This window comes from Phyllobates terribilis, unplaced genomic scaffold, assembly GCF_046119375.1.
Source record: "Phyllobates terribilis strain yellow unplaced genomic scaffold, ASM4611937v1 Scaffold_9__5_contigs__length_417890890, whole genome shotgun sequence".
Lineage (NCBI taxonomy): Eukaryota > Metazoa > Chordata > Amphibia > Anura > Dendrobatidae > Phyllobates > Phyllobates terribilis.
In genome coordinates this window covers 111579595-111595472 of record NW_027362769.1, presented here as the reverse complement: position 1 = coordinate 111595472, position 15878 = coordinate 111579595, and the positions used below count along the sequence as shown (strand labels likewise).

General features: G+C 42.0%; 1 protein-coding gene across 3 annotated transcripts in view; it reads left to right on the top strand.

Annotated features, from left to right (window-relative positions):
* Window positions 1-15878, top strand: part of RAPGEF4 (Rap guanine nucleotide exchange factor 4) — a 370796-nt gene that overhangs the window by 48195 nt on the left and 306723 nt on the right. The window lies entirely within an intron of this gene.

The following is a 15878-nucleotide window of genomic DNA, read 5'->3' as shown; positions in this document are numbered from 1 at the left end:
TAGTTGGTCATTTTTTCAATAAGGATGGTATGAGATACTTTGCCAAATGTTTTGCTGAAATCAAGATATACTATATCTACTGCGTTTCCCTGATCCACCCAGTCAGTGATTCTGTCATAGAAGGAATTTAAGTTAGTCCGACATGACTTTTTACTTACAAACCCATGCTAGCTCTGGTTAATCACTTCATTCTCATAAAAGTACTTGCAAACAAGCTGTTTATTAATTTGTTCAAAGATCTTTTCTAGTAAAGAAGTAAGGCTCACAGGCCTATAGTTTCCTGGGTCCACCTTCTTCCCCTTTTTGAAGATAGGGACAACATTTGCCCTTCTTCAATCTTCTGGGACTTCTCCTGTTTTCCAAGAATTTTCAATGATTATGGAGAGTGGTTCAATAATTTTCTCTGCCATCTCCTTCAGTACCCTAAGATGTAATTCATCTGGACCTGGAGACTTGAATTCATTTATGTTAGCTAAGTGTTCCCTCACTATCTCTCTGTTTATAGAACATGTGGATTGTTGTATTCCTTCAATAGTACAATGAATGTCAGTTGATGTTACATTTACTTTCTGAGAGAAAACATGCAAAATAGGAATTTAAAAGTTCGGTCTTCTCAGCATCATTTTTTACCACTTTACCATTTTCATCCTGTAAAAATCCTATAGCATCTTTGACTTTTCCTTTACTTTTGACATTACCCCCAAAATCCTTCCTTATTTCTTAAGACATCTCTTGCAAGCCATTTCATGTGTTATTTCCAGGACGTCCCTCCTGACAGCACCATCAGGAGGTCGTCCTTCATATCCTTGATAGGGACAGGAAACACACAAGCGGTTAAAAGGCCCCTCCCTCCACCCTCACTCCAGTGTTTTTCCTGTCCCTATCAGGAATGGACACAGAAGAGGTTACGTCCCAGGAGCAGGAGTTTCTGAAGCCGGGCGCAGGAGGATCGGGTCGGGGTCCTCGCACTCCTCCCCTCCCTCCTGCCAGGGTCCGGAGGCCGACACCCCGCTGAATCCAGGGGTCCCTCAGCCTTTTTTTCCAGGGGGAGTGGAACCATCTTCCCCTCAAAGGGGGCCCTTGGTTCCAGCTGCTGCAGCCCTGCATACTCCAGCGTGCGCAAGATGGCGGAGACGGCACTTCCGGTTACAGAGTGAGCGATACGTGAACCTCTAGTAACCGGCGTGCGCACTTCCGGAAAATTTGAAAAAAATGGCGCCAAACTAAAAATTAAAGGAGAAACGCCCTTTTTTCTGACGATTCAGATGGAAGACAGGTGAGATCTATTTAAGGGGGGATGGGACTAAGGTCATCAGTCAACCAGCACACCAGCAATGGCAGATCAAACCACTGGTCGTTCTGACACTCTGACTGAACCTCCAGCCCAAGTAAGTTTACTGGGTACTTCCCCTCTTCTCACCTCATTCCCATTGATATACGGTAGTAAAAGTCTTGTGCTCCTTGTCTTTTTAGGACAAGGAGACACCTAAAAAACACTCGATGACATCAGCTCCTAAGAAAAGGAGATGCGCCATCTGTAACAAGAAACTACCGGATACATATGGAAAACAGTTATGCTCTACCTGTATTGCAAAAATTGTCAAAGCAGAACATTCCTCCTTCATGTCAGACTTAAGAGCCATAGTAAGAGAGGAAGTGCAGAGTACTGTCACAGACTTAGTCATTCCACAAGCTCCTTAGGGTGCTCCCCGTCTCAAGAGGCCACGTCAGGAGCTGGAGTCCAGTTCTGGGGAAGAAGAGTTGTCGGATTTTTCTGCCCCCGATCAGGACAGGGAAGACTCTATCATTAACCCTCCAGAAGAGAAGAAAAAATATCTCTTCTCCTGGGAAGATACCAATACACTGTTAACTGCAGTAAGAAACACTATGCAGATAGAAGACACTTACCAACCATCATCAGTGCATGATGAGATGTTTAGGGGGTTGAGAACCCACAGGAATAAGGTTTTTCCCGTGAATAATCACATTAAGGCAATGATCCTGGAAGAGTGGGAGGACACAGAGAAGAAGCTAATAATTCCCAGAAGCTTCAGAACTCGCCTACCATTCGAACGAGAAGATATAAAATTATGGGAGGAAACCCCAAAAATTGATATCCCAATTGCCAGGGTAGCGAAAAAAACATCCTTCCCGTTTGAGAATTCATCATCTCTAAAGGATGCAATGGATAGGAAAGCAGACAGTCTCCTTAAAAAGACCTATCTGCAGCAATAATAAAAGCCAATATCGCATCCACTTCAGTTGCAAGATCCATGAGTATATGGCTTGAAGACCACCTGAGGAGGAAGTCATCCAGAGAGGAGATCCTTGACTCTATTCTACTACTTAAGATGGCAACAGGGTTTGTCGCCGATGCCTCGGCATAATCAATAAGATTTGCTGCTCGGAATGGGGCCCTTTCTACTGCATCCAGAAGAGCAGTATGGCTAAAAACCTGGTCAGGTGACAGTCATTCTAAAAGTAAATTATGTGCCATTCCCTTTTCAGGCCTCCGGCTGTTTGGTCCAGTATTGGATGAAATACTGGAGAAGGCCTCAGATGAAAAAAAGGGTTTTCCGGAGCAGAAACCTAAGAAGGTGTCCTCCTTTCGGAAACCTCGTTACCAGCAAAAGCCCGAATATTCCGGAAAAGGGAAGTCAGGTAGATGGAGCTACCAGAAGGGAGGTATCTTGAGGAATCCCCTTCCCTCTACAAGTGCTAACACATGTAGAAGATGACGCCAGGAAAGTGGGAGGAAGACTCCAACTTTTCCACGGAGCTTGGATGAAGATTACCAACAGCCCATGGATTCTCCAGTCTATCGCAGAGGACTACAAGATAGAATTCGGACAGACTCCGCAGGGAAGGTTTCACCTGACAACAAACCATTCCGGTCAGGTCTCCAAAAGGCTGCTAACAGACGTGAGGAAGCTAATAAAATCAGGAGCAGTAATACCAGTACCAAAAGCAGAACAGTTCTTGGGCTTTTACTCGGGTCTATTTTCAATAAAGAAACCCGGGGGCGATTATCGCACCATAATAAATCTGAAATCTCTAAAGAAATCAGTCGTTTACAAAAAAATCAAAATGGAATCAATCAGGTTGACAATTCCCTTAATCAGACACAACATGGTGATATGTACAATAGATCTCAAAGAGGCCTATTATCATGTCCCAATTCACCGTCACAGTAAACAATTTCTACGGTTTGCTTTAAAAGAAGGAGACACCGTTCTGCATTACCAGTTTACTTGTCTTCCCTTTGGCCTTTCTTCAGCTCCATGTATCTTTACCAAACTGATGGCCGAAGTTATGGCGTTCCTCAGGGAACAAGGAATATTTAATTATTCAGTATCTAGACCACTTCCTGGTATTGGCAGACTCTCCACAGCAGCTAAAGACCAACCTAACATCAACCATGCTGACCATGAAAAATTTAGGATGGATTATAAACTGGGAAAAATCACATCTTGTACCAGAAAGAAGAAAGATTTTTTTGGGAATCCTTCTAGACTCAGAACAACAAATATCTTTTCTGCCGGAAAAGAAACACAGAGCTCAGAGTCAGGATCAAGAAATTCATGAGGAACACGAAAGTTACCATTCGGGAATGTATGAAAATCCTGGGTCTCATGACAGCTTCCATACCGGGAGTCAGGTGGAGCCAATTCCATTCAAGACAGTTGCAGCAACAAATTCTATCAACCTGGAGTCAGAAAATGGTCGATCTGGACAAAAAAGTTTCCTTATCAAAGGTAACCAAAAGATCATTGACTTGGTGGACCTCCAAAGCCAACCTAAGGAAGGAGTCATGTGGAGGTTGACCCCATTCGTGACTCTCAATACCGATACGAGCAGCAGAGGCTGGGGGGCTCACGTAAACGGTCAATATCTACAAGGTACCTGGCGAATGCAGGATCGTCCCAGATCATCAAATCTAAGAGAGCTTCAGGCCGTCTGGGAGGCATTGGAAAGGGGTCAAAAACATCTAAAAGGTCAACATATCAGAGTATTAACAGACAACATGACATCAGTAGCCTTCCTCAAACATCAGGGAGGTCCTCGTCACCACCTTCTACAATCCTTGGCGGGCGAAATCTTCCAGTGGGCAGAAAGTTCGGTCCTTTCAATATCTGCAGTACATCTAAAAGGCTCTCAAAATACAGTAGCAGACTTCCTCAGTCGAGAAACTGTTCTACAGTCAGAATGGTAATTGAACTGGGAGGTGTTTCGTCAGGTAACACATCGATGGGGCATTCCCCAATGGGATCTTTTCGCTACTCGGAAAAACGCAAAGGCAGGAAAATTCTTCTCCCTCAATCCAGAAGACAGACCAGAAGGGATAGATGCGTTATCTCAGAAATGGAACATGAGTCTAGCATATGCATTCCCTCCTATACCCTTGATACCGTGGGTGCTAAAGAAGATTCAGGAAGACTGAGCCAGGGTGATAATAATCCTACCTTTCTGGCCCAAGAGAAGTTGGTTCCCCTTACTGAAGAAAATGTCCCTGGGGGATCCAATAATCCTTCCGGAGAGGCAGGACTTGCTGTTTCAGGGCCCAATATTCCATCCCGATGTGAAATTTCTCCAGCTTTTGGCATGGACCCTGAAAGGCTGATCCTGAGATTTAGAGGCCTATCAGACGCAGTAATCTCAATCCTGGAAAATAGTAGGAAACCAGTAACATCGGCCATCTATACAAAAATCTGGAAGAGATTCTGTTTGCAGTACCAAACAGCATCTGAGAGTTCCGTTCCAGACTTCCCCAAAATATTAGAATTCTTGCAGACAGGGTTTGAAAAAGGTCTAAGGCCCAGCAGATTAAAAGTACAAATCGCTGCATTGAGTGCTTTCATGGATTACCTACTAGCTCACCATCCATGGGTAGATAGATTTGTTAAGGCTACAACAAGGATAAGACCAACAATTAAAACCCATATCCCACCATGGGACTTGAATATGGTCCTAAAGAGCCTATGCAACAAACCCTTCGAGCCTCTCATAGAATCAAACATAAAATTCCTCTCACTTAAGACAGTGTTCCTAGTCGCAATAACCACAGCGAGGAGGATAGGGGAAATTCAAGCATTCTCAATCAGAGACCCATACTTGAAATGCCTAGACGATTGTATTATCCTCAGGTTAGACCCAGCTTTTTTGCCAAAAGTAGTTACCCCTTTCCATATGAATCAGGGGGTAGTTCTACCCTCTTTTAGTCAGGACTATAAGAACGATCAGGAACTAACTTTCCACTCACTTGATGTCAGGAGAGTAGTTCTACAATACCTAGAGGTCACGAAGGACTGGCGTATAGATTCCAACCTATTTATACAGTTTGGGGGAAAAAATAGGGGGGAAAAAGCAACAAAATCTACATTAGCAAGATGGGTCAGATCAGTAATTAGTCTAGCCTATTTAGCCGAGGAGAAGTCCCCTCCAGAAAATATTAGAGCCCATTCTACCAGAGCTATGTCCGCATCATGGGCAGAAAGAGCAGGGACATCTGTGGACCAGATCTGCAGAGCGGCAACTTGGACAAATCTGAATACCATTTGTAAACTTTATAAATTGGATATTCTATCAGGCCAAAAGATGGCCTTCGGAAGGAAGGTCCTCCAGGTAGTGGTCCCCCCCTAAATGTATACTCTGGTATTCTTCTGTCAGGAGGGACGTCCTGGAAAGTAGGCATTAGACCTACCGGTAATAGGGTTTCCAGGAGTCCCTCATGACAGCACCCATTATATTCCCTCCCTAAATATTCCTAAACGGCTATGTGAAATTAACATAGATTGTTGAAAGGCAAATAAAATAGATTTGCATCCATCCTGGTGTGGTACTTGGAAAATCACTGGAGTGAGGGTGGAGGGAGGGGCCTTTTAACCTCTTGTGTGTTTCCTGTTCCTATCAAAGATATGAAGGACAACCTCCTGATGGTGCTGTCCTGGAAACCCTATTACTGGTAGGTCAAATGGCTACTTTCATGTGTGGGCACCCTTACTGAGCAAGTTTCTGGATGGGTAGAGTGTGTTCTTAAACCACTGGTAAAGAGTACACCCAGCTACATTCACGACACGACAGACCTACTGAATAAACTAGCAGCAATAGGTCCTCTACCAGAAGGAACCATCCTGGCCACCATGGATGTGGAATCTTTGTATTCTAATATCTCACACCAGGATGGATTAAATGCCTGCAAAATCTTCATAGAAAATACAGGAATTGTTGCTGATTCTGTGGTCAAACTTACAGAATTCATCCTCACCCACAATTACTTTGAATTTGATAACAACATATATCTACAGGAAACTGGTACAGCGATGGGAAGTAAAATGGCTCCACAGTACGCAAATCTTTTCATGGCCAAGCTTGAAAGTGACTTTTTGTCCTCATGTCCCATCAGGCCTCTGGCCTACTAGCGTTTCATTGACGATATTTTAATCATCTGGACAGGGTCTGAGCAACAGCTGAAGACGTTCCATGAACACTTTAATCGATTTCATCCCACCATCAACCTAACACTCAACTACTCCTGTACTGAAAATAACTTTTTGGACACCATAATCAAGCTACAGAACAATGAAATAGAGACATCCTTGTACCAGAAACCAATCGACCGTCCTACATACCTTAAATGGGACAGTTTCCACCCAAAACACATAAAAAACTCTATTGTTTACAGCCAAGCCATCAGATATAATCAGATATGTTCCAACCAGATGGATAGAGACAAACACCTTGATGGCCTCAGAAAGACCTTTTTGAAACAGGGCTACCATCCAAGAACAAGTGAGAACCAGATTAAAAGAGCCACCAGCTACATGTACCTTTCCTGGCAACCAGAAAAAATGTAAAACCTGTCCGTTTATAACGACCACAGACAAGATAAAGATCCCCAATTCACATCAGGACTATAAAATCCCAGGTACGTTCAGCTGTATCACATCTAATGTAGTGCACTTTATTATATGTACCAAATGTCCAGCTGGGGGTCTTTATGTAGGGGAGACAGGGCGAAAACTTAGAACAAGAATGAATCATCATCGCCACACAATAAAAGAAAAAAGAATAGATCTGCCTGTAGCCAGGCATTTTTGTTCCCCTGATCACAGCATAAAAGACATTAAATTACTGGTATTAAAAGGTAACTTCAAATCTCAAAGAGAAAGAAGAATCTCAGAATATAAACTAATGGTGACCTTTAACACTTTCAGAGCAGGAATGAATGTGTCGCATGGATTTATGTCATTCTACATCAACTAAGGAATGTGCCCCTCAGACTTGTGAGGCCATCATAACACTGGACCTAGTCACAGGACAATAAAACCTTCACACTCCTTATCTATTAACTGCTAAAATATTTATAGCCAGAACTGTTTATCTCTTCCATAATAACTCTGTTTCCCATCACCTTTCTTACCTATTGCATTTTTTGTGTCTTATTGTGTATAAATATGTGACTCTTCAGATTTTGTGGTATACTAGCCTGATGAAGAGACCTGCGTAGCCTCGAAAGCTTGCAATTTGTTACCATCTTTTCAGTTAGCCATTAAAAGGTATCAACCACTGAGGACTCTCAAATCTAAATATTTTTCTATCTACTGGCTAACACGGTACAAGAATATATATTTTCCCTCTTGCAAGCCTAAATTCATTATCAGCTTTAGCTAATCTGATGCTTGCCCTGCAGGTACTGCAGACAGCATTATATTCTTCTTTAGATATGCCGAAAGGAAATAACTTATTGATCACTGAGGACCACCAGGATAGAGCCCTGCAGAACCCCATCTGAATGGATTGGAGGTCGAGCATGCGCATGTCCACTTTATTCATTCTCTATGGGACTGCCGGAAATGGCTGAGTGCTGTATTCAGATGGTGCACATGCTCTTGCTTCCCTCCATTCACACAGGACTCTGCAGAGCCCCGTTTTTATGATCGCTGGGGCAGGGCTGTGGAGTCGGTAATCCAAACCTCGACTCCGACATTTCCATGACACCGACTCCCTCATACATGGCTCATGTTTAAGTGATAAATTTACTGTAGCACAGATTCATCTCAGCTAAAAGTATAGACCCTTAGATCAGGAATAGGACAGACATTTATAGGACATTTCATAACTTTCCAAAATTCTTATGAAAAAATATTCCCCACAAACTGCATTGAACTACTATACCCAATTTATTATATATTTTAGGAGTCTGAGTCGGTCCATTTTATACCAACTCCGACTCCACCAAAATGGGCTCCGACTCCACGACTCCGACTCCACAGCCCTGCGCTGGGGTCTGATCTCCCATGGCTTAGTTTGATATGCAAAAAGCAGACGAGAATAGGACATGCACCCAGTTTAAAAAAAGCATAGAATCCTAGAATGTTAGAGTTGGAAGGGACCTCCAGGGTCATCTGGTCCAACCCCCTGCTCAATGCAGGATTCACTAAACCATCTTAGACAGATTTCTGTCCAGCCTCTCTTTGACGACTTCCATTGAAGGAGAACTCACCACCTCTCGTGGCCGCCTGTTCCACTCATTGATCACCCTCACTGTCAAAAAGTTTTTTCTAATATCTAATCTGCATCTTCTCCCATTTAGTTTCATTCCATTACGTCTCGTGTTTCCATATGCAAACTAGAATAAGGATGATCCCTCTACACTGTGACATCCCTTGAGATATTTGTAGACAGCTATTAAGTCTCCTCTCAGTCTTCTTTTTTGCAAGCTAAACATTCCCAGATCCTTTAACCGCTCCTCGTAGGACATAGTTTGCAGTCCGCTCACCATCCTGGTAGCTCTTCTCTGAACTTGCTCCAGTTTTTTTTATGTCATTTTTAAAATGCGGTGCCCAGAACTGGACACAGTATTCCAGATGAGGACTGATCAAGGAGGAGTAGATACGGATTCTCACTAAATTAGAATATCATCAAAAAGTTAATTTATTTCAGTTCTTCAGAATAAAAAATGAAACTCATATATTATATAGAGTCATTACACAGTGATCTATTTCAAGTGTTTATTTCTGTTAATGTTGATGATTATGGCTTACAAGCAATGAAAACACAAAAGTCATTATCTCAGTAAATTAGAATACTTTATAACAACAGCTTGAAAAATGTTTTTAAAATCCGAAATTTTGGCCTACTGAAATGTATGTTCAGTAAATGCACTCAATACTTGGTGGGGCTCCTTTTGCATCAATTACTGCATCAATGTGGCGTGGCATGGAGGCGATCAGCCTGTGGCACTGCTGAAGTGTTATGGAAGCCCAGGTTGCTTTGATAGCAGCCTTCAGCTCGTCTGCATTGTTGGATCTGGTGTCTCTCATCTTCCTCTTGACAATACCCCATAGATTCTCTATGGGGTTAAGGTCAGGCGAGTTTGCTGGCCAATGAAGTACAGTGATACTATTGTTTGTAACCCAGGTATTGGTACTTTTGGCAGTGTGGACAGATGCCAAGTCCTACTGTAGAATGAAATTTCCATCTCCAAAAAGCTTGTTGGCAGAGGGAAGCATGAAGTGCTCTAAAATTTCCTGGTAGACGGCTTCGCTGACTTTCGTCTTGATAAAACACAGTGGACCTACACCAGCAGATGACATGGCCCCCCCAAACCATCACTGATTGTGGAAACTTCACACTAGACCTCAAGCAGCTTGGATTGTGGCCTCTCCACTCTTCCTCTAGACTCTGGGACCTTGATTTCCAAATTAAAGTTAGAGCTCTGGGACCTTGTGGAGTGTCAATGACTGCCTTCTGGACATCTGTCAAGTCAGCAGTCTTCCCCATGATTGTGGAGTCTACTGAAACAGACTAAGAGACCTTTTTAAACGCTTAGGAAGCCTTTGCAGGTGCTTTTTGTTAATCATTCTAATTTACTGAGATAATGACTTTTGTGTTGTCATTGGCTGTAAGCCATAATCATCAACATTAACAGAAATAAACACTTGAAATAGATCACTCTGTTTGTAATGACTCTATATAATATATGAGTTTCACTTTTTGTATTAAAGAACTGAAATAAATTAACTTTTTGATGATATTCTAATTTAGTGAGATGCACCTGTATATGCGAATGGAGCGAATAAACTCTATGATTCAGCATGGTGTCTGTCTTAAAATCAGACAACACATGGCTTTTGAGTTCCCAATTTTTTGCATTACTGTCAGGCATATATCATAGCTCAATTTTCTACACTATATGGGTAACTCACTAGTTAATTGCTTCTGGGGTGCTCCTCCAAAGGGGACATGCTGTGCTTATGGTGGACCTGTCCGCGGGTATCTGGTCTCCTGTGTATAACTTGGCCTGTACTATCATCTATTCTTCCATTATTAGGGATCTCTGGGGAGTTTCCTTGCATCACAAATCATCCACGGTCACTGGTTCTCAATACAGACTACTCACATTACTTATTATGGCGGCAAAGCATAGCCCAAGTTTACCGGATCGTTGTTTCCCCATATTTGCTTTATTCCCAGCGTACAGACATAATTGTAAGGTGGGATTATAATTCTGCCATCACCTAGACTCCATTATTAAAGTCATACTGCAGCTGAGTATTTACAAGCCTTATAGAGAAACCTATGGGAAAAAAGCATAAAAACTCTTCTTATAACAAGAGCATGCCGATCCTAAAAAATGCACCAATATTAAAAGCTACACAAATAGCTGTGCTGTTTGCGCTGAATTTTATATTTCCCTTATTGGTTCACGTTTGCATGATCTGTGTACAACTTTTTTTTTTAAATACTCAGCAAAAAAATGCTACATAAATGCTAAAATTGAAAAAAAAAAAAAAACACCTTTAATGTTTTGTTGGAATTTAGATTTAGATTTGGCAGTGTGGTGGAATTTGGTCTGTAAATTAGATTTGCATTAGGATAGGTGCTGTGGTAAGATGACTCAGCTCTGCAGATTCAGTAAAATAAACATGGCCTTCCTGGCATAATGGCAAAACAAAATGAAACGATAGCACAGTCCATGGGAGTGTAGGGTTCCCCCACACAGGTTGTAGCACATCCTTTAGCTCCTCCTGAGCTATGGCTTTCCAGTCTGGAGACCTTGCCTCTCCAAACACACAACAACTGAAAAAAAAACAGTGACTGAGCATTTTGCCTAGCTCAGTCACACCCTGAGGGGAGGTAAGGTGAATGACTTCCCACCCTATCTCTGTGCCATTCACACAAAACCACTCCCTTTACATAACATGCTGGGGAAAAGTTGGAGGTTCAGTTCACACAGGCTAGTACCAGTGACGCTGTCACAGTGCAGATGAGCGTATTTTGTGATTCAACAAAACATTGGATCGTACTTGGACCAATGTTAGTCTATGGGGCCGTGCACATGTCTGATTTTTTTTTCCTCGGACTGGGACTGTACGAGGAAACAAAATTGCTGCATGCTCGAATTTGAGCTGATATTCTGATCACACTCGGACATACAAGTCAGTGAGTCCATGGAAAGCATCGGCCTGCACGTGGATGACATGTGAGTACAGTCCAATTTCCACACACTGACAAAATGAAGACGATGGAGAAACGTTTTCCTCCATCTTCTCCTCAACTGAGAGAATCTGAGCACAGTGTGATCACACTCTGGTGTCAAATGCATAATTGGCCCGATTCTCTCGCATGATAAAATCTACAGCCGTCTGCACCTGCCCTTAAAGTCATTCAATATGAATCTCATGTTCCTTATCGTGATGTGGGGTCTCTCAACAAACCAGAGGATTTTCAATGTTTATGGAAAAAAAATAACCACCTTGCCGCTCACCTGCCTGGTCCCCTTTGCCTTCAACCTCTTCTTTACTTATCCACTGTGCGCGACATCCTCTTCCTCCATCTTCATCCTGTGCTGAAGCTTCTGGCACCGAGTAGTCCTCTGACATAGCAATGCACATCGTGACATTATGGCGTTCCGATGTGTGTCGCCCAAAGACTAGTCCGCGCCTTGGCTGCCGGACGCTGGGAGCCTTGGCAAAAAGTGAAGATGGAGGAGTGGCGAGGTGAGGTATTAGTTTTTTCATTATTTTTCTGGCCTTCTGAATTGCTCAAAGCAAATCACAAAAGAAACTCGAAGCCAATTACTTTTTTAATATTCGGAACGAAATCAATGTGGCTCAAACCAATTTGCTCATTTCTAACCCTTAATGATTCTGCTATAATACAACTCCCATTGTGGCCAAGAGTCCAAGCCCAGTCTTATTTTATTGTAAGCTGGGTTTATTGGAAAAAAATGAGCATGTAAGCAGATTTGGATATAGAGGGCAAAAATGTCCCGTAAGCAGGATTGGGTGAAAATCCTTACTAAAGAGATCGGCAGTGAGAAGCTTTCACATCACTCATACGCTATAATTCGGGATGTGCAGCTAGTGGGCTTGTACGAAGTAAATAATTTATACATGATTGGACAGCTCATCGGCCTGTAACAAGTTTCTGTAACCACACTCCACTTTCAAGACCTAAACCAAAGCTCGAAAGCAGCTGAAAGGCATAATGGAGTTGTCCTGGCATCTCAGGTCAGAGACTGCTAAAAGATTCATAGGATGAGTGGACAGTTTACCATTGGACGTGTTTCAGAATTACAATTCATTTTGACGTATAACTACTGGGAGCTGGGCGAAATCCTTTCTCTTTTTACATGACATGTCTTGTGGGGTCACCTATGGGAAAACAACAAAGGTTCTGGGGGAAGCAGACGAAATGTGAGCGTGAACTCCTTTTCGTCACGCTGCTCTGTAAAATGTAGGGCAAGAAACACAGCCTGGCGTAGTATGTTATTTCTGGAGTGGCCTTGGCAGCAACTGTCTAGAAATATCTTGTCAAAAGGATGCTGACAGACAGAAAAAGATGCATTAAGTTGGAGTAGACTGGTTTACTCTAAAGAATTACGTGCTAAAGAGACTGAACACGGAGTATTACCAGCAACATCGGATTTTAAAGAAATATGGAAACATTGTGGCTCCAACCTAATTTTAATTTTTTACAGTTATTACAGTTACTATGTAAGACGTGAAATTTGTCCTTTCTTTGGAGCTGGGCGTAATAGCAGGTAAAATAAGCAGTTGCTTTAGTTGGAACTTGGGTTTAAGACACTTTTTCCTAAATGGTTATCATCATGGATTCCAGACATCTTTATCTCATAATGTGCAAAAATAGATGTCACTGATAACACCAGGGGAACACGCGTATCACACCGCTGCCACCAGTTTGTCAAGCAGACTTACCGGGCAGATTACGCAGATACCACCTCTGCCACAAGTTTGTTAGGGTACGCAACTCCGCAGCCTCCAATCGTCGGGACAATTACGCAATTGACTGACGAGTGATGGACGAGGTCACGGCTGCTTTCACTACTAGGCCGGTTATTGGGAAACTCACAGTGAGCGTACAGTATATACACCTCCGATTTCAGTGCATGAAATATACAGTGTGGATATACATACATATATATATATACATATATATATATATATATATATATATATATATATATATATCGCTGCCAATTCCGCAATAACAGAAGGAACTGCTAGATGCCACCACCAATCATTTATACAGGCAAATTGGAGACCCTTTACAGCTAGCGTATGGCTTCAGGGGTGTAGTTTACACAGCAAGAGGAACAGAGCTATATATTTAATCCGGAAAGGTAGGCACTGTTTATAAAAAAATATATACAAAGATACTTAATAGGAATTAAATAATATGAGATATACCATTACATACACTGTGTTCCAAATTATTATGCAAATAATATTTTCTCAGATTTTCCCAAATTACCTATATGAATTGCTGTCATTGTAATTTTCCAGTCAAATAACTATTAGAGTACAATTGAAAGGTTTTTGTACAAACTGCCTATGGTAACAGTATATTTTAAAAAAAATAAAACACTCAAACTGCACTCAAAATGCATGTTCCAAATTATTATGCACAGCAGAGTTTTCAACCTTTTCATTTTAATAAAGAACAAAAAAATGGTCATTTTTGAAATTATAAGCATTAGCAGGTTATTACAAACTGAAATCAAACAGTTTTCAACTCAAAACTTTATTCTAGGTGATGTTACATTTGCACATAGGACCCCTTGTTCGAAAGGAGCTTCTGAACTCTCTCATTCATTGAATTTGTCAGGTTTTGGATGGTTTCTGCTTCCAATTGTTTTGCATGAGGACAGAATACCCTCCCAGAGCTGTCGCTTAGATGTCAACTGCCTCCCGCCATCATAGACACTCCTTTTGATGATGCTCCAGAGGTTCTCAATGGGGTTGAGGTCAGGGGAGCATGGGGGCCACACCATAAGTTTGTCCCCTTTTATGCCCATAGCAGCCAGAGATGCAGATGTGTTATGTGCAGCATGAGACGGGGCATATCATGCATGAAAATGATCTTGTTGCGGAATACACGGTTCTTCTTCTTGAACCATGGCAGGAAGTGCTGTTTGAGAAACTCAACATACATTATGGAGTTCATCTTTACCCCTTCAGGGATCCTAAAAGGGCCGACAATCTCTCTCATGATTCCAGCCCAAAACATTACTCCACCTCCTCCTTGTTGGCGCCGTAGCCGTGTTTGCATGGGGTGTCCATCAACCAGCCATCCTCCACTCCATCCATCTGGACCATCGAGATCATTTCATGCATGATAATGCCCCGTTTCATGCTGCACATAACACATCTGCATCTCTGGCTGCTATGGGCATAAAAGGGGACAAACTTATGGTGTGGCACCCATGCTCCCCTGACCTCAACCCCATTGAGAACCTCTGGAGCATCATCAAAAGGAGTGTCTATGATGGCGGGTGGCAGTTCACATCTAAGCAACAGCTCTAGGAGGGCATTCTGTCCTCATGCAAAACAATTGGAAGCAGAAACCATCCAAAACCTGAGAAATTCAATGAATGAGAGAGTTCAGAAGCTCCTTTCGGACAAGGGGTCCTGTGTGCAAATGTTACATAACCTAGAACAAAGTTTTGAGTTGAAAACTGTTTGATTTCAGTTTGTAATAACCTGCTAATGCTTATAATTTCAAAAATAACCATTTTTTTGTTCTTTATTAAAATGAAAAGGTTGAAAACTCTGCTGTGCATAATAATTTGGAACATGCATTTTGAGTGCAGTTTGAGTGTTTTATTTTTTTAAAAATATACTGTTATAGGCTGTTTGTACAAAAACCTTTCAATTGTACTCTAATAGTTATTTGACTGGAAAATTACTATGACTGCAATTCATATAGGTAATTTGGGAAAATCTGAGAAAATATTATTTGCATAATAATTTGGAACACAGTGTATAATAAAGGAATAACACAAGAGAGGTACTAAACCTGATGTTGCAGGAATGTCTCTTATCTTTATGGAGGGAAACGCTCCGATTAGGAAAATGGAACACACTCTCAGAGAACCGTCTATTCCAGGATGAACAATGACAGAACCCCAAACTCTGATTTTTATTAGATCAAAGTTAGGTCCACATGCCTCCCCTTGGTGAGCTCATATGGGGGTTGGTGTGGGATGTGCTAGGTTTTTTGAAGTTTATGAGATCCCCAACTTTCTGGATATCTTCACCCATGGAGGTCCCAGGCGGTAGATATTGTTGTCATGTTTCCTACTGCAATTATACCTTTCTATAGAGGTGAAACCTGCCATTGATAGCATCATCCATCTGTCTATATTAAGTTAGAGGGTTTAGAATGACCTTACGTTGATGTGACTGAATGCATTATGTTCATCCCTTCGCTACCATGGCAAAGATATATCTCCCATATCGAATCGATGCCAACCCCAATATTCATCACTGCCCACTAGCTCCAAAAAGTCTGGGGACTTTTGCTTTGAAAAGAGGAAGCTCTTGCCTTGGAAGTGTACTTTTCCGCCTCTG